Below are 20,130 nucleotides of genomic sequence, written 5' to 3'. Positions count from 1 at the left end.
CAATTTATCATTCCTGACACAAAGACCATGTGGTTGCTTAATTCAAGATGACCAATACCAGTATTTTTCATCTCGTTAATGCCAAGGATATCATTGTTTATTTATTGAATTAATTTCTGACAGCTTTGGGGTTTCAAACTCCGTATTTTGTACTCTCAATGTAACAATTAGCAATGAGTATATGCTGATGTTTATTCTCATTTTGAGTCATGCCTTATTAATAAATGATGGTTTTCAATGCTTTATTCTATTCACATCAATAAGTTCCACCCTACTATGAGAATGAAGCTTTGTAGCAGGTGTAACTTTCCAACTGAGGGGCTCATTTTCTGGCATTATAATGGACAATGTTTCCCTGCAACTCATTCACGATGTCTGTGAGTTTGTCATACTGCAGTGGCTTGTGTGTTGCTGTGATGCTGGAAGCCATGACACTGGTATTGTGAATACCACAGGGGTCACACATGGCAGACTGGTTTCAGTGATCTCCTGACGAAGACAGACTAGATACATGAACGTAAAAATGTACTTTTGAGAAAATTGGCCTGGGAAAACCTTATGAATAGCCAAGGAACCAGACATAACAAGTAATAAATAAATATTTATCATTACTTCTTCTACTTTGCATTCAATAAACAGCTGTTGAAGGTGATTTTCTAAGGTCCAATTAGCATATGAGAGAACATAGAAAATGGGTAAATGAGAGATGGATATTATTCACCCGCCTACTGCCTTTAAGCTGATGGCCACTCATAGTGGCCTTCTAGGACAGAGTAGGACTGTCCCCTGCGAGTTTCTGAGACCGTAAGTCTTTAAGGGAGTAAAAATCCCCATCTTCCTCCCTCAGGGGAGCTGGTGATTTCTAATTGTTGTCCTTGCAGCTATCAGCCCAACCAGTGTAACCACTAACCCAGCAGGGCTTCTGGAAATATGATCAGAGGAAGCAAAAGAATACCACTACTACAATGCGGACCCTCTCATTTAAATAGGGCAAAGGAAAGGACAATAATACAAATATATTTTAGGGTTGGCATCTTCCAAATTCAAACTGCTATATTTACTATATACATATATATTATTCACACAATGGAATCATAGCTTTAGCAGAAGAATAACTTTTGAACAAAGCAACTCAATTTTAGGATTCTGGTCTAATGTTTATCTGCAATGTAAAAACACAAAGCTATCACTTTGAGGCCTAAGATGTTCTTGACCCAAGACATAGTATTTCTAATCACGTTATAGCCATGTAAAAGTTGGCCAGTGAGTGAGAAAGATCACAGAAAATAGGTGCCTTTGAATTATGGTGTTGATAAAGGATATTAAATGCCTGGGGACTCCTAGAGGAACAAAGAAATCTGTGTTGGAAGAAGTACAGCCAGAGGTCCCTTCAAAGCAGGGAGGACAGGATGGGTGGTGGTCAGGTACCGTCAAGCTGGATCCGACCCATGACAGCCGTATGCACAGCAGAAGGAAACAGTGGCCAACCCTGGGCTGTCCTCACCACTGTCCCTATGCGCGAGCCCATTGTTGCAGCCACTGGGTCAAACCATCTCATGAAGGGCCTGCCTCGCTGTGCTGCCCTACCACTTTTCCAAGCATGATGCCCTTCTCCAGAGACGGGTCTCTCCTGACAATATGGTAAGACTGGGTTTCACATACATGGATCATGCTATCAGGAGGGAGCAGTCCTTGAAGAAGGACATCATGCTTGGAAAAGGAGAGGGTCAGCCAAAAGAAGGTCCCTCAGTGATGGGTGGACACAGTGGGTGCAACAATGGCTTTAAAAATAGAAATGATTATGAGAGTGATCCAGGACTGGGCAGCATTTCATCCTGCTGTACTCTAGAGTATAAGCCAAAATTGACTAGCACAATCTAGCATCAACAATAAAAAACCATCAAACAATGATAATAGCAATTTAGAGTTTTGTCTCAGAAATTGTTTCCTCTTCATCTGTCCCAAATAAGGAAAGCCATGACAGGTTGATATAATCTGGAGCATTCTTAGTCCTCTCTTTTGAAGCATGTGGCCCGAGCAACCCTGTTTCTCCCACGGGAGAAGGTGAGTCTCGCCTGCTGGCAAGGTGGGTTAGCAGTGCCAGTGCTCTTAAAGCACATGAAGTTCTCTCCAGACAGCAGCTAAGGCAGACTAAAGTGAGAAATCCATTATAATAACATGCTTTCTGAAGAAAGGGGATTACAGGTAATTTTCTTTTATTCCCTAGTAACAGGGTTTTAATACAGTGTTGAGACAGTAGTTGAAAATCAAATACCTCATTGAATTAAGGCAAAAACAGACAAATTGTCTTATTTCTTTTCCAAGGGTTTGGAAAATCTGAGAGTTAGAGTGATTTTGGTGAGTAGTTTCTGGAACATCAAATCTGCTTCAATATCTAGAAAGCACATTCTCCCCAAGCCCCGCCAGATGCCTGATTTAATAAGCACAATTGTAAATTCCATGAGACTCATGTTAATACAGTTTTGATAACAGAAGTCTTGAAAATGACCACAACTCTGGGGTATAGACATGCCAGTAAGCACGTTCCTGCACTTACCATCACATGCACATGATATCTTTCACTGAATTTCTTGCTCTGGGTCTGAAGGAAAATTGTAGCAGAGCTGTAGTTTTGTTCTCTCGGTCACCTTGTCTTTGCTGTTTGCCTGCTGGTTGGTAACCATGGCTGCTGTTAACCGTTTTTTCCTTTGACATTTCTCTCCTTGCTGGCCTGTATTCATATTATAAAATGTTTGTATCCACAGCGATAATTAGGCAGACTGTGCTGTTGATTCCCACAGATGAACAATCATAATTTTCCTGAAAGTCTATCTAATCATGTTTTTACAATCTGCAGAAGAGCCATCCTTACTTGCTGAAAGCCAGCAGGACTTGAAGCACTTGCTGATGAAGATAAATAACTGATGTCTTTAGTATGGGTTAGAAGTCAATGTAAAGAAAACCCAAATCCTCAACATTGTAACAGAAGACAGCATCATAGCGAATGTATAAAAGATTGAAATTATCAAGGATTTTATCTTACTTGGGTCACTGTAATGCTTATGGATGCGGCAGCAGTTAAGAAATCAAATGATGTATTGTGGTGGGAAAATCCTCTTCCCATGAACTCTTTAAAGTGTTGAAGACCAAAGATATCACTTTGAGAACTAAGGAGTGTCTGGCCCACATCATAAGATTGTCAATCACCTCATATGCATTCCAAAGTTGGACAATAAATAAGGGAGACTAAAGAGAAAAAGGTACATTTGAATTGTGGTGCTGGTGAAGAATAATGAACGTGCTTTGGATGTCCAGAAGAACAAGCAAATCTGCCTTTGAAAAAGTGTGTTAGGCCAGGTTGACTAGAGAAACAAATCCAGTGACACTCATATATGTGTAAGAGAGAGTTTAATCATATATCAAGCAAACATCCCAGCCCAGTCCAGAGCAAGTCCTGAAGTTCAATACTAGTCCTTAAGTCCCTCTTCAGACGCATGCAGCTGTATACATGATGCAGAATACAGGAAGGTCACAGGGCGGTGGGCGCAAAGTCATGTGGATCTAATGGCAGTGGCTCAGACAGCAATCAGGGTGAGCCAAAAGGAAGGTGAAGGTAGAGGAAGAAGGAGAGGCTCCCAGATCCCTCCTTAGGAGAAGGCCAGGCTCACAAGGAGGCACCATCAGGCTGTGACCTGATTGAGAGCTGAATACTGCTTCTAAATTCTTATAAATCTTCAAGTGGACATGAAATTATGTAACTACTACAAGAACAGCCAAAATGTGCCTTAGAAATGTGATGACAACGCATACTTTGCCCATGTTATCTAGAGACTGGTTCCTGGGAAAGAATCATGTGCTTGCTTGGACTATCAGAAGGGCATTGAAAGATAAGACCATCAACAAGGTGGACTGACGACAATGAGGTAGAACATAACAATGGCGAGGAAGGCCCAGGACCGGGTCATGTTTCTTTCTGTTATACATAGGGTTGTTATGGCTGGGACCTGACTCCAGAGTCCCTAAACCCAGGAACAACGTATTGGTGGGATCCTGGACCTTTATTCCAGGAAGACTGGTAACAGCAGTGGTTAACCACTGAGCTGGCAATGGAAAGGATGTGAAAGGTTTAAACCCATCCGCTGCTCCAGGAGAAATATATGGCTGTCTGTACTTGAACGTAATACAACCTTGAAAGGCCAATGGGATACGTCCGTTGTCCTACATGGTCTCTGTAAGTTGGAATCTACTCAATGGTAATGTAGCATGATCCATATCGACTTTAAATCTGTTTGACACACACACACACCATTCATCTTCACTATCAGATAGGTATTTTTTTCCTTCAAGTTTCATTTCTAAGTTCAGCAGTACAAGGAAAATGATGAAGGAATATTTGTGGAATAATTGAAAGGTATCTGCATATATACACACCTATATATAACAGCACAGCTCACTGAGATGCCAAAATATTTTATTTATACAATAATAATTTGTATAAAATATTGATTTCAGATTTATAGAATATTGATGTAGAAAATACTGAAAATGGGCTTATGGTGGAAAAAGCAATTGCCCATTAAGTAAGTTGGCATTGGCAGCATCTTCTCTAATTTATAATGAATAGATTAATTTATAATTTGCTTGCTATTATTAAAAAGAGGTGAATAACCTTCTGATATAACATCATCATCTGCTTTACCCTTTATGCTATCTTGTTTATGTCCCAAGTTTGTATTACTTCTGATTTTGCTGAGTGAATAAAGACATTAAGTTATTTGGTTTTCATCAAATTATACTCAGCTCATTGTTCATAACAATGTCAACCCAAAATGCTTTTCTGTGGGAATCCCAAGAATAAATACAGGGTAATATCAAATTTAAAAAAGAAAATAACGTAAACTGAAGGTCAAAATGAAAAGTTCTCATAGTTAACTGGAGTGAAGCAGGGCAAACAATATTACCTAACAGCACAGGACAGTTGACGTTTGACAGAGTATACATGAAAATCCTGATCACACTGTAGAGCCATCGGGGAGAACATACTGACTTCAGATTTTGGCAAAGGCACATGTGCAACTGTGCAGGGATGGAGACATATCTTTGTTTCTGGTAAAGTTAAAATTAACTGGCCAAGGTTTCTGAGGGCAAAAGTTCTCTTTTCACGTTCCAAAGGGACTAAAGTGAAGAGAAAGAGGGCGATCCCACATGTTTGGGCAAACCTCCTTTATTTCTGCTTGTGAATTCCACCACAAATCAAAAAGCCAATAGAAACTGATTGAAGTGGAACTAAAGCTAGATGGTGACACTGAGGAGAAAAGGGTCCTCAGCTGGCACTCACTATTACCCAACCATGCCAGGGTGATGACTCAGAGAGGGCTGGAAAGAGAAATACTGTTTTTCTCCCTGTCAAATGCGATTTCAATCATGGCCGACATAAGGCATATCACAGCTAGTGGAATTTCCAATGTGTTATTTATAGGGATTTGTAAATTACATTCACTTCCACATAAACACATGTATTAAAATTTCACTAAACTTGTCTCTCTACAAGATTATATATATTAATACTAATATTTACTTTCATCATTTCCTTAATCATCAGGGATTTAACAACAGCTGGGGATTGCCTTTAATCTACAAGATACAAAATAGATACAAATCCACCATCTTCTGAATCATTTCATCAGTTTCCAAAACAAGAATATACACAGGAGTTATAATCTGTTACAATATCCTTAAGAGCTCAAGCCCTTGCAATTGATCAAAACTAAACCATTAGTAATGTTACAATGAAAGAGAGGATATGATCAAAGGATCCTTTGTGTCCCAAATATCACACAGTCAAAATGGAATTTCCCTGAGGGTAAGGGAGTGTATTTCATGATGTCTATAGGGTTCTTACATATTCGATATCTACATTTTAGGAACTAGATCAGAAACTTTTAAACTGATGGAGCTTCAAAAGCAACACAGATTTTAAAACTATTGACACACTTATCATTTTAGAAGTATCCAAAGTATGTGCTATTTAACCAATACGTTTCTTTATGCATCTAGATATTTATGAATAAATATGTATATTATATAGAGAATTAAAGAGTCAAAATCCAAGAGTGTCTCTTTTCCCTTTACTATTACTTTACTACCTAAAGTGGTCAATTTCTAGATTATTATTATAAAATATGTACTGAACGAGGACAGTTGGGTAATCGGACCAATATCTCCATGGCTAGCAATCAAGTTATTTAAGGTTTGAATACAAAGTTGGACATTTGACAGGCTTTACTTGATTGCAATGAACAAAGACAGAGGGATAAATCTCCTTCCAGTGGATTGTAAGAAGCCAACAGAAACAGCATCACACACCGCTCACACCACCACTTCTCAAAGAGAAATCCTCTGGCTCTGTTGGCCATTGAGATGTTTTTTCTGGGACTGAAACAAATACACGGGATATTTTCTGATACTCAATGAAGTGAGCTCTTTGACAACCTCTCTGCCAGTCTCAGCTATTATTCCCTAAAGTTATTTAATTATGTGTTTCAAAAATACTCTTATGATCCTTGTACAATTGCAGTCTACTGTCACTCATTAAATTATGAAATATTTATTGAGCACCTTTACCAACGTTAGGTAACAGGAACCGTGAAAGCGTGACAAGCAGTCTCTGCCGCTGAGAATCTCAGAACCCAGAGGACGGGAAGTCTATGCATGTAAAATCCCCTATTTCAGATAACGCTATGAAAGAAGATATGGTTAACATCATGCAAGTCGCAGATGCTGTTACTTGTCCCTTATGGGTTCTACCTACTCATGCTTTCTACTGTTTTATGGCTTCTATGCATACCCATCTCTTAATTGGAATTCTGCCTACTTCACAATTCATTATTTTGTAAGGTAGAAATGGATTGCTTGATTTGATCACTATGAACTTAGAGCATCAGCTTGAGAAAAAGCACATATTGCTGAGATATGTTAAACGTCACTGAAAGCCAGTAATATTGTTGGCTTTGTCAAAGTCTGATTTATTTGCATTCAAAGCAAAGGGGAAGGCAAGTACAAAAATGTGAATCGATCTATTCCTAGAACCTCTTTGGAAGGGCATTGGGGTAGAGGGATTCTGAATCTTCCACTTGAATCCAGCATGTACCTTCCGTGGCATGACCAATATTTCTCTTCTTCTTCTAATGGGTGCCAATCTCCAGAACATTCTCGGACAGGGTCCAGTCAAGAGCCACAACACACATCTATAGTTCTAATGAAGGAAAAAAATTATGTTCAAAATTACTAAAATTTAAAAGAAGATTATTAAAAGAGGTAAAGGGAATCTGAAAAAAATAAGCTTTTAAAAGCATGAGCGATTTTTTTTCAAGTTCTTAGGAAAGGAAAGTTAGTCCATCCCACCCACGGTATGTGAATATGCATAATTTTGTAAAATAATTTAATTCTATATTTCCATATTGTGAGAAAATTCAACTATTTTGTAAATAACTTATTTTTAAAATTATAAAATAGTAAAAAGAAATTATAAAATAGTTAAATTCTATATTGCCATATATACATATATAGATTTAAAATATTTCAAAATTAGGCATCCTGAAATACTGATATTATTAAGTTTTATGTCTTCAGAAAATTTCAATGGTTCAATTTAAGTCAAATTATTCGCTCCCTCCTGTATGCAAATCACTTTACAAAGACCCAGAGATTTTAAGATGACCCTGTCATCCTGGTTTATGAATAAGAAAATTCAATATGAAAAGAACTTTAACATAATACAAATGTTTGTAATTATATTCAGTGTGGTAAATAGATAATCTGTTGTCAATTTGAGCCTTAAGAGTGAAGAGGTGGAGTTTAGGCTGCCAATCAGGTCGCAGCTGATGACCTCATTTGGAGGCGCTAAGGAGATAAATAGCTCACTGGAAGTGGGACGCATGGTCACTCCCTGCCAGACATTCCTTTTGACAAGACACATGGAGCTGCGCTAGAACCCTGTGAGCTGGAGGAGCCATGTGGAGACTTTTGCCAGCACTGAGATGCTTACACCGCCACTGAATCCACAAGACTTCCCACCCACTGCTCTGTGTTCTTCCTGCATTTGGTGTCATTGCATGTGCTTCCTGAGTCTAAAGAGGACTTTACAGATTTGTATCAGACCTATGAGCTAATATTGGGTTTATGGAATTAATCTGGACTGGGCTGGGAATCTTTCTCAATAGGCAATTGCTTTTATATATAAAATTCTTTCTTATACACAAGTGTCTATGAATTTGTTTCTCTAGTCTACCCTGACTAGTAATCTGAGAAATATTGTTTGTAAGCCTACGGTAATTTTTTTTCTTTTTTCTTTCTTTGCTTCTTTATTTTTTAATCAATTTATTGGGGCTCATACAATTCATCACAATACATAGATCAATTGTGTAAAGCACACCTATACATTTGTTGCCCTCATCATTCTCAAAATTCGCTTTCCTCTTGGGTTCCCGGAATCAGCTCATTTTCCTTTTTTCCCCTCCCCCTCCCTTCCCCTCCCCCCTCCCTCATGAACCCTTAATAATTTATAAATTATTATTATATCTTATATTACACTGCCCGGCATCTCCCTTCACCCACCCCTCTGCAGGGGTGACAGTGGCGATACCAGGAGGGAAGGGGGGTGTAGAAAGGGGGAATTGATGGCAGGGATCTACATACAGCCTACGGTAATTTAATACAGTTTTAAAGTATGACGGCACAGGGAACTCCTTTGGAGGTCTCAGAGGTTGTAAAAACTGGACCTTGTTTTCTGCCTTGAAGTAAATTAGCCTTTACTAACTGGACGTGGGGATAGTAAATGAGTAGGCAAGGCCCAGAGAATACTGTGAAGTATGAATGAGAGGAGAATGCAGGAGTTTTTAAATTTTTATGTTCAAATCATAGGAATGCTTTAGTATCTTTTGCCAAAATAAATCCTTTGTCTTCTTTGTCTCCCTTATTTTTTCCCTTCACACTGCAGTAAGATGAATCTGTGCACAACAACATTTAGTTTGTATTGATATGGGTCCATGCCTTCAAACCACTGCCTCCTGAAAGAAGTGTAAATGTCCCCTCCTCGTCTCCTCCTCATTTTCATAATCCATAGAATAAAATCTTGACCTAACTCTTTAGCTCAATGACCCATAACTGTCCAATGCAACATAACAGACGTATTTCAAGTGCATTTTTGTTGAGATGCACTCTTTCACCTGGAATATTCTCTCCAACTCTATCAATGAAATACATGTTAGCCCTCTTTCAAAGTCCATTCTAAACATCAACTCTCCCACAGCAGTCTTCATCTACCTAACAGTTTCTCCTCTGAACGTTCCTGTGAATGGAGAGAGAGGAAGGCTGGTAGAGACCAATGATGGGTCTAACTCGTATGTAAACCTCAGAGAACAAAAGAGACTATAAACAACAACAACAACAACAAAAGTCTATGGGGCTATAAAATACAAGATGCCTGGTGTCAAAGTATACATGCCTAAAAAGAATAAAGTATTATGTCATTACTTATTCAGGAAGATGTGATCTGTACACCAAAATTAAACAAACTCCAAAGAAAAGTGAAATTTCTCTGGGCTGGGAGATAACAACCCACTTTTAGAACTATCCGCGGTGAATAGCTGCTCCTTAATATCAATGTCAGCTCCTACCAAGTGTCCTTAAACTTCAGTAGAGAGAAAAAGCCAGGACCAGATCTATTATCTGTGTACAGTTGCCTTATTATGGATGCCTCTTCGTTTTTCCAGGGCTTTACTGAATATTAAATTTGCAGTCGGCATCCATGCTTGTATTTCTGCTGCCATCAATCAATACAAAAAGGTCACATGTTTTAATTTTTAAATGATCACATTTGAACAGTCCTTGGAACTTGAAGAAAGCTGTCATTATTATCCCAGTGAAAAGCTTATTCTAAATGTTGAAATACAGGTGAGATTGCAGAGGTCTGGGCAAGCAAGAATGGAATAAAAGCATCAAATGATACGGGCAACCATGATCCCATTCTAATTTCACTATTTATTCCTCAGGGTTGCTTGTCTGTCCTGGCACACGATTGAAATGCAGCATCTAAAGAAGCTAGCCTCCTTGCTCTGAAAACCACTCCTTTTGAAATAAAGACTGCAGTGGCAGAGCAGAGTTTTATGGCTGTACAGTCTCTGATGACTTGTTGTGGATGAGGCATACTATATACCTCTCACTTTCCTTTCTTTCTAGAGAGTTGGGCTTATTGAAGTATAACTGATTTTTCTTTATAATATGTCAAACTGGCATTTTATTGATGTAGGTAGTGGTGGAACGCCATAATACTTTTGATGTGATTTTATACTATAGTGGGATTTGGGAGGGTGAGTTGCTAGCTTAACAGATTTTCTTTTTCTAATGTACAACTTAATATAGACTCACTTCCTATAGTGCTTAATGGGACGACCTATTTCTGTCACCAAGGAAATAAGTCTTTGAACTTTTTGCTGATTAGCCTCTGTACCTTTTAAATTTGGCTTAAAAAAAAGCCAGCCATTAATGCAAAATATTACCCCCCAAATCATAAGCAAATGAAGCTGTAGCATGTTTGCTTTTCATCTTGGGAACTGATCATTCTCACTCTCAGTTTTACTTATTACAACTTATAAAGGACAAGGACCATTACTGTACGTAAATTAAACATTAATGTCAATTATAGTGAATAATCCTTTCCCTGATTATTAGGAATATCTGTTTTCTTCAGTCTTTTAGATGCTTAAACTCTTCCATGTAAATGGCAGTAATTAAATTATTTAAACCAACTGAAGAAACCCTTAGGTTTACAGTTGCATGGAGAGTTTTCAACATCAAGTTGTCACTAACAAAGAAGGGAACATTTCAAAGTATTCACAGTTAACTGCTTAACAATCAACTTGAAAGACCTGGCTTTAAATGTACATGCACAGACATTTATTGGCTCATAGACTGGCATCACACAAGGGAGACTGGCTTTTTATTCTTTCAGTTTTCACTCAGGGCACCTTTGACTAAGAAGGCCATTCAACACGGTCACCATTGTCTGGCACTTTAGAGATCTCACTACCAACAGGAGCAGCAGGAGACTCTGGTTCAGAAGAAGAAACGGTTCCGAAATCATTTTAAAGAAGGTGAGCCATTTAAAATTCTTTGTATTTTGACTTGTTCTATATTAGTAACAATGTCAGTCACACTATTGTCAATGTGCTCTGAATACATACTTATTAAAGGGCAGCTAAGACATTAGAAGCTATAACTCTTAAGGTTGGCCTCCTTTTTATTCTTTTGCCATGGGGACGAGACTGAAAAGTAAGGGGATGGCTCTCGTTGTGCCGGTCTGCATGGCGTCTAAAATGGAGGGGCTTGCTGAGCCCAGGAAACAAACAGCATGGAGCAGCCTGGAACCTGAAAAGATGCCTGTGTTCTCCAGAGCCAGCCTCAAGTTTCAGCAGGACATTGGAACAGATGGAGATTTAGGAAAGGCACTTGAAATTACATATTTCTTTTTAAAGATGTATCAATATAGCTGTGAGGGCAAAACTGCTATTACGCTAGATTAGCTGCAGGGACTTTGCCTGTTTTCGATAGCAGTTTTTCTGATTTTTCTGATAGATTAGACTAAAAATAAAGGGTACACCATCCTATGAAAATGCTTCTTATCTGAGGTCAAGAGAAGGATGCTATTTCTTCTCTTGTCTTTGCTTCTCTCACAAACTCAGAAAACAGACCAACCGAGGAGAAGGCAAGTATTTATTCAAATTGTTGGAACATAAATTATTCTTTACATGTTCCCTGGTCTCGGAGGTCCATACTACACTGGGCATCAAAAGACCTGGGTTTTATTCGTAATGTTGTCTGATCAGCCACAAAAGCTGTGGAAGTTACATTTTTTTTTTCCTTTTGTTTGTTTGTTTTTAAACCGGAAGATCTAAGTTGGACGTTTTACAGTGTATATCTGCTAAATTGCACAATCACTTCCTTTGTGTTTATCTTCTGCATAGATCTGCCCTGTGTACTGCTCTATCCCAAAATATATGTTGGAATTATAATCCCTATAGCTGTGGATACCAGTCTATCTTTGTTATGCTATTAAGGCCCTATCTGTGTAATCTCAAATCTGAAATCCAATCACTTCTGAGTTATAAAATCTACTCTAAAAATTGTCAAGTCATAACTGGATAGAGTAAGGGAAAATGTGAATCTCATTCAAAATCATAATAAAAATAATATACCAGGCTTACTGGTCAGTTAGAAGTTGTGTAACTCCCACAACAATGGTCTTAGTCCCTCATCCGGTCTGGAACTGAACTCAGACTCATGGCTCAATGTTCAGCCAAATCTTGGGCAGGTGGGTAAGGTGAATGACAACAGTAATGAGGTACACATGTCTAAAGGCCATCAATTATTTGAGATCAAAAGGACAGTATTTACCCAAGGACAGAGTTTAGAAGGTTAGGAAAGAAGAGATAGCAGAGGCAGGGGACACAAGGAAAAAGGTGGAATAAGTGATGTAAACATTGAGGAGACAATAATCAATGAGACAAAATGAAATGTGTATGAATTGTTAAATGTAAAACTGATGATATGGTCTCTAAAACTTCACCAGATAAACAATAAACAGTAAAGGTGGGGCTTAAAAATCATCAGCGAGCCACGCAAACAGCACCAGGGATACAGAAGCTGAAAGAGCAAAGATTCTTCCCTGAGAACAGAGATCTTTCCCCTTAACTTAGACTCCTCGTCTCCTAAACTGTGAGAAAATAACGGTACGTTCGTTAAAACCACCCCATTGTGTACTTATTTCACAACATCGTTAGTGATCTAAAGTATAACCTAACGGGAGAACAGCACCAGGTGAAACATCACTTTTTGAGGAATGCTGTCTCACAAATCTGGGCTGAGTTATTCTATTATATACTATTCTATTATATACTCTCTTCAGAATTGGTTTTTTCTCATTTAAAGCACTCCCAAAATTGTACTTTGAATATAAATTTTTGCAATTATCCATTGGTATTTTTTTTCCAGCTGGGATCCAGGAATGTTAGTTGTATTCTCAGTATGCCTAGCATAGTGTTTAACACATGATAGAGGATATAGGTATTTGTTGTAGAAATATATTAAATAATTAAGCCAAAATATTCAGAATTCTCATCATCTTATTCTCTAAGTCCTTAAAAAGCAGAAAAATAGAAATAAGAAAAATAGACATATATTACTTATGTTAAGGGGGAATTTTGCAAACTTTTATTTTTAATTGACCTGAATACTCAGGTATTTATGATAATGAAATTAAGTTATATTTCCATACAGTCATTTTAACCTTTAAAACTACATTGAAATGCAATCGCATTTGGTAGACTGTTCCTTTTATCAAAATCCACAAAGAGATGGTTAGCTAGAAGTTGTATGCTGCAATGAAAAACAATCACAAGGCAATTTTTAGAAACTCAGACACTGAGTCAGACAGATATGAACTTAAATCTTGGCTAAGCTAAGATTAATTTTTACATGCCCAATATATAACTAGTAGGGCTGATCAAAAGAGTTTGCTGTAAGGATATCTTTAGATAATATATGAAAGTCACTTGACATGATACTGGTGCACAGTAAGCACTCAGTCTGTTTTAGTGATTGCAATTAAGATATATAATAGTATTGATTAATACCTGATTGTTTGAAAATTTTATGTCAATAAAAATGAGGGAAATAATTAGTTCTATTAAATGCCATAACTTTTGTGTCTAAAGTAGTGCCTGGAACATTTTGCATCTTCAGCAATAATAAATAGTTATTAATAAATAAATAATTATTGGTCAATGACTGGGATATATATTAAACATGATTGCATTTAGGCTTTTTTGTGGTTAGATGGATAGATAGACATAGATAAATAGGGTTGATTCAAACAAACACGGGATGCAGAATAAAATTGTGACTAAATGATATTCTTTGCACAGAAAAATTATTGGTATTTTCATTGAAGTTATTTATTTATCGATTAAATCAAAGTAAAGAATGCAACATCACCCAGACATCATCCTGTTCTTCCTGCTGTGGCAACTCTTGGAATACCTGCTGAGAGATGAGCTTATGGATTTCAAATTCACTGACCCTTTATGAACCTGACACAACTCGGAATGGCAAAGCTGAATCAGGGAGACAGTCATGAAAGGAAAGGATAGTTTGATGTCAAGAACTCCGTTTTGGTGTCCAAGTCTCATGCCATCGCCTTAGCCTCTCCTGATTGTCAACAGGGAAACCCTTAGAGATGGTATCATTGACCAAGTTCCTGGAGCTTCTTCTCTACTGGAAGCATGCTTCTTGGCTTACTAGTAAATCAATAAATAGTAGGCATATAGGATATGCCAAGAATTCATTGACATTGATAAACTGTCGTGAGAAAAATAACTTTAATATTGCTTCCCTTCATCCAGTTAAATGTTTACGAAGGAAAATACTCATTATCAAGAAATTACAGGTGTGGTGAGACATACAAATTTGAACAAAGGATACTGTGCTCTAAAGACTTTTTGTACATAAAGATAGTTCTTGCTCAATTCTTGGAGCTATAAATGCCTTTGGTTTTGGTGTTCTGAAGTCTTAAGAGATCTAAATTTCCTTTTCATGAGGAAGATTAGTTTTGTCCTGAAACGACTACAGATATAACAATCCATAGCTCAATTAGATCAAGCATGATTGTACATTTGTTGCCACTATCATTTTCAAAACATTTTCTTTCTTCTTGCACTCTTTGGTATCAGCTCCCCTTTCTCCCCGTCCTCCCCCACCCTAGCCCCCAAAATTAGTAATTATAATAAATATTATTATTGTTATTCCTTACCCCCCCCCATATCTTACATCATCTAATGTATCTGTCTACCTGCCATTCTGTTGTCTATTCCCCTCAAGTGGGTTATCTATCAACATTGCTATCAGTGCCCTCTTCCACCTCCCCCTCTCTCCTTTGTACCCTCAGGGTATCATTATTCCTGTTACAATTCCTGAAGGGTTTATCTATCTTGGGTTTCATGCAACAACCTTAATTATACACCAGAACATATGCAGATGTAACAGGATTAATGAAGTAAAACTAAGACCATAATAATAGGGGGGTGGAAATACTAAAGGACTAGAGGATAGTTATGTGTTTCAATAGTGCTATACTGCACCCTGGATATATCATCCCTTCTTTGTGGCTCTTCTGTGATGGACTATCCCATTATCTTACAGGTGGTTTAGGGGCCTCCATTTTGTCTATGCTCCTTTACATCAGTTTGGTTGCTTGTTTTTGAACTTCTGACACCTATTCTCATCGACACCTCTTTATCACGCAGGCTGGTGTGCCTCTTTCATGTGGATTTTTTTCCTTCCCTCCTAGATGGCCACTTGTTTGCCTTCAAGCCTTTAAGACCCCAGGCGCTGTATCTTTTGATAACCGCTATCAGTTCTCTTCATTACATTCGCTATGTACGCATTTTGTCTTCAGCGATTGTCAGAAGGTGAGTATCATGTATTGCCATATTATTAGAACAAATTGTTCTTGTACTGAGATAAAATTAGAGGCTTTTTTTAACCAACTGATTCCTAGCTCTTTCTTAGAACCAGTAAGTAATATGTTTTATTCTCTCTACCTAAAAGTACCTAGAAAATTATATGGCCCTATTTTCTTGTACAGAATTTGCTACGATTTGAGAAGCAGTGGACTCAGGAGCCACGCTCCCAGTCCTCCCTTACAAGAACAGGACGGATCACTGGTAAGTTGTATGAATCCACTTACAGTGTATGAAATAGTGATGTCCTAATCATTTTTATGATTAGGACTGACATGAGGACTAATATTAAAATAGGTGTGATGTAAACATAGTTGTGTTGTGTAATATCTGGACAATTAAGTCAGAATAAACTGCTTTTTGGTTACATTAAAGTAGTACTACTTTATTATATAATAGTTATAGATCTAGGGAGTTTGAAATAAAAGGAAAAATTGCTTCTGTCTTTTATTTTTAGACATTTTTCAAGACCTTTATGACTTGTTATTTCTCAAGGTTAACACCTTCAGACTAAAAATCCCAGCAACTATTTGATTTATTGAAGCCCATGTAGTCTCTTACTGAGTGGAATTGCTGAACCTCTTCCAGCATACATTTTCAAAGTGAGTGTGGTGATGCAAAGCAAAGATTGTGTCGCTTTTGTGAATGCGAATGCCAGCTTTCCTGGCAGCACACTTCGTTTCCAAGATGGATGTGCAGTTGACACTGGATGGAGCGCATTTCAGCTATTCTTTCCCTCCTGCAAAATAACTGATCCGCTTTGTGATTTTAACTTATTCCTGTACCTATTTTAACTCAAGACATTGTAATCCATGGGCTCTAAGTGGATTTCAGAATGTTACATGTCAAAACGGGATTGATAATACTAGTTTTGTTATTAGTGGATTGGATCCATTATGAAAATTATATAATCTGGGCCCAACTAAGAAAAGTGGTACATGATTAAAGAGCGTAGTTTACCAGAATTTAATTTACTTATCATATACCTTTTCAATGAGGAATAGTATTTTAAAAATAGAACAAAATTTATAAAAATATGTGATGGTAACAGAATACATTTGATCTATAGCAGTTCACCAAATTTTAAATCATACAGAATTCTATTATTTTATTTGCTTTTAATAGATTTATATCTATTGTGTACTTCTACCAGCATTTAAAAAAAGCATGCATGTTTCTTAAACTCTAAAAACGTTTGATTGTTGAGACTGTAATAGCAGAACAAACACCAATTCAATCGCTTCTGCATGCAGTGACATTGAGTACATTCTTCAAGTTGCATAACTTTTTTCACCTTCCTTTTCAGAGTTGTTCCTCCTACATTAACATACATTCACACTCCTGATCCTTCACGTTGCTGTGGTCTAGCTATTCAAAGCCCATAAGGCTTAAAGCAGACATGTTTTTATAGTTACAGCAAACTATTTTGTTTTAAGAAGAATTCATGGGATATACTTGATTTTAGGTTTAAAGATAATCTCGGGACAGTATTTTCAGGTGTTCATCAACCTTCATGGCTCCAGGTAGTCTAGAGTTCATGAGCATTTTAAATGTTCCCCTGCCCCCTCCCCTTCATCAGGACTATTCTATGGTATCTTTAATCAAAATGTTCAATAATGGTAGTCGGCCACCGTCCAATTCTCGTCTCATGGCAAGGAAGACAATTATTCAAGAAGTAAATTAGCCATACGATCCACATCCTCCTCCTGTTCCTTCTTCCTTTGCTGTTAGGATTATTGTCCCTTCAATGACCACATGTGGGATTTAAAATCCCACACACGATGTGTTCAACTAAGAGATAGAGCAGGGGCACTAAACCTGCTAGTAGGCATGTTAATCGGGTTGCCTGTCTCATGAAGCCCTGAAGCTCTGGCTGAAGCTCAAGGCGTTGACTCACATGAGATGGGTTATTCTACACACACAGTCCTAACAACTACTCTTCTCTCTCTTTTTCTGGGAAATACGTATCTTGAAACTTTGGCCAATTTAACTTTCTACACACGTGAAACCCATTGACAGCAACAACAATACTGAGCAAACATACCCTGAATCATATAATATTTTTATCATTGTTAACCTCCCTCTCTGCTCCCTTGTGACCCTGGTATTCATGAATCACCTTTTTTTCTCTCTTTTGTCTATTTTTGTCCTTTTAATAAGTGGGGTCACACAGTATCTGTCCTTTTGTGATTGAATTATTTCCTTCAGCACAACATCCAGCTCCATTCCCTTTGTAGGCCCTTATTAAATGTCATTTCTTCTGATGGTTGAGTAAAAATCTATTGTATGCATGGACGACAGTTTCCTTATCCATTAGCTGTAGATGGGCATTTTGGTTGTGTCCATTGGGGGTTATTGTGTAATAATGAGCATTTCTGTAGATGTTTCTGTTTGATTGTCTGCTTTCATGCCCTTTGGGCCTCTGGCTCGGAGTAGAATCACATGGTAGAGAAGAAACCCCTCTGCTGTTTTGAGGAACTGCCTTATATATGTCCACAATCGCTGCACAGTTTTACATTCTCACAAATAATTGCTAAGGGTTCCAAATATCTTGACTTCTCTCCATTTTCTTCTGCTTGGTTATTACCTTTTTAAATCTTAGTCATCTTAGTGGTTGTGAAAAGGTATCTTTTGGGAAGTTTTCATTTATATGCTTCTGATGCTATTGATGCTGAACATTTTTTATGTCATTGGTAGACTTGGTTATTTGTAATTTACTTATTGGGCTATTAAAGTTTTATCTGTATTTTTAATTATTAGATTCTGATCAGATATATGGTTTCCAATGTTATTCTACTAGTACATCCCTTGTCCTCTCAGACTTCTAGTAGTCTTTTGATGAAGAAGAGTTTTCCATATTTATGGAGCCTCATTTATATTATCTTCTGCTGTTTGTGTTTCTGTTATATTAGTAATCCACTTTTTGAAGCTGGGGCTAAAATACTGTCATTTCATCTAAGAATTTTATGGTTTTAGCTTACACATTTAGGATTAATCCACTTTAATTTTTTTATATGATGGGAGGCATGGATCCTGTTTCATTTTTCTGCATGTAAAAATGTTGGGCTGTGATTGGCATGGTTGGCAGGTAGAAACCACCCTCAGCCCTGCATGAGGAAGGGAGGGCTTTCTCCTCTTGTAAACAGTTATAATCTCAAAAGCCCAAAGGGGGTCACTGTGAGTCATCATTGACTTGAACAAGGGTTCACTGTATTTTTATTTAATGAAGAGCTCCTTCTTTCTCCACTGAATAAGCTTATCACACATATCAAAGTCTATGGACCATAGATGTGCAAATTTATTCCTGGAATCTTAATTCTATTCCATGAGCCTATGTATCTATTATACCTTTTTGATTGCAGTATCTATAGAGTATGTTTACAAATCAGATGGTGTGAATCCACCTACTTTGTTCTTCTCTATCCACTTTGCTTTAGCTATCTTGGACCTATTAGGATACCAATATTGAATCATATCTTTAATATTACATGCATGTATATTTTTTCTGGAGGCAATTTAAAAAATGAATGTAGCAGAATATTGAAACAGAGCTTTCAGAAATTTAGGCTGGATACAGAAGAAGCCATAGAACCAGGGATATCATTGGGCACATCTGATGAATCTTGACTGAAGGTAGAATATACTTGAAATATGTTCAATTGTGTTTTATGGAATATGCAGATTCAACTGTGTGGGTCATAACCAATTTTGGATATCATTGAAAAAATTGAAATTCCAGAACACTTCACTGTGCTCATGTAGCACCTGTACATAGACCATGAAGCAGCCCTTCAAGCAGAACAACTTGACTAAAATCTAGAAAGGGGTGTCTAAGGGTTACATCCTTTAACAATACTTATTGAATCTGTATACTGCAAAAATAATCCAAGAAGCTGTACAATGTGAAGATGAGCATTCTATCAAGATGGGAGGAAAGTTTATTAACAACCTGCAATATGCAGATGACACAACCTTGCTTGCTGAAAGTGATAAAGACTTGAAGCCCTTGCTGATGAAAATCAAAGACTGAATTTTACAGTGTGGCTTGAAATTGAATGTAAGGATAACCAAATTCTCACAACTGGACAAACAGACAGCATCATGATAAATGAAGAAAGGACTGACATTTCAGGATTTCATTTATTAGATCCCCAATCAATACCCCACCCCACCCCCGCCCCAGCAAACCCTTATTTTACATACTGTCCCTTATAGGTACATCAATCCTGAGTTTCATACACTGAAACACAGAATAAAAACATATAACAGAACTCATAAGGGTGGCCAGATAACACCTCTGATACACACCCTAATGTGAACAAACACACAATGATGTCACAGGAGACATTTTTCAGAGGTGCACATGTGAACATTCTTGACCGAGATGGGGTAAATTCTGTCTGCCAGACTCGTGGGCAGTGGTTAGCACTTCGCTTTACTCCAATCTATTTCAGATGTGGAGTTAGTCCTGGATGGTGCAAATGGTGAGCCTTCTTGCCTACCAAAGGAAGGGTTGAAAGTTTGAGGTCACCTGATAAGAAAGGTCTGGAGGCAT

This window comes from Echinops telfairi, unplaced genomic scaffold, assembly GCF_000313985.2.
Source record: "Echinops telfairi isolate 266 unplaced genomic scaffold, ASM31398v2 ScPeMD7_443;HRSCAF=831, whole genome shotgun sequence".
NCBI lineage: Eukaryota > Metazoa > Chordata > Mammalia > Afrosoricida > Tenrecidae > Echinops > Echinops telfairi.
The sequence above is the reverse complement of the archived record's forward strand: the minus strand, read 5'-3'. Positions refer to the sequence as shown.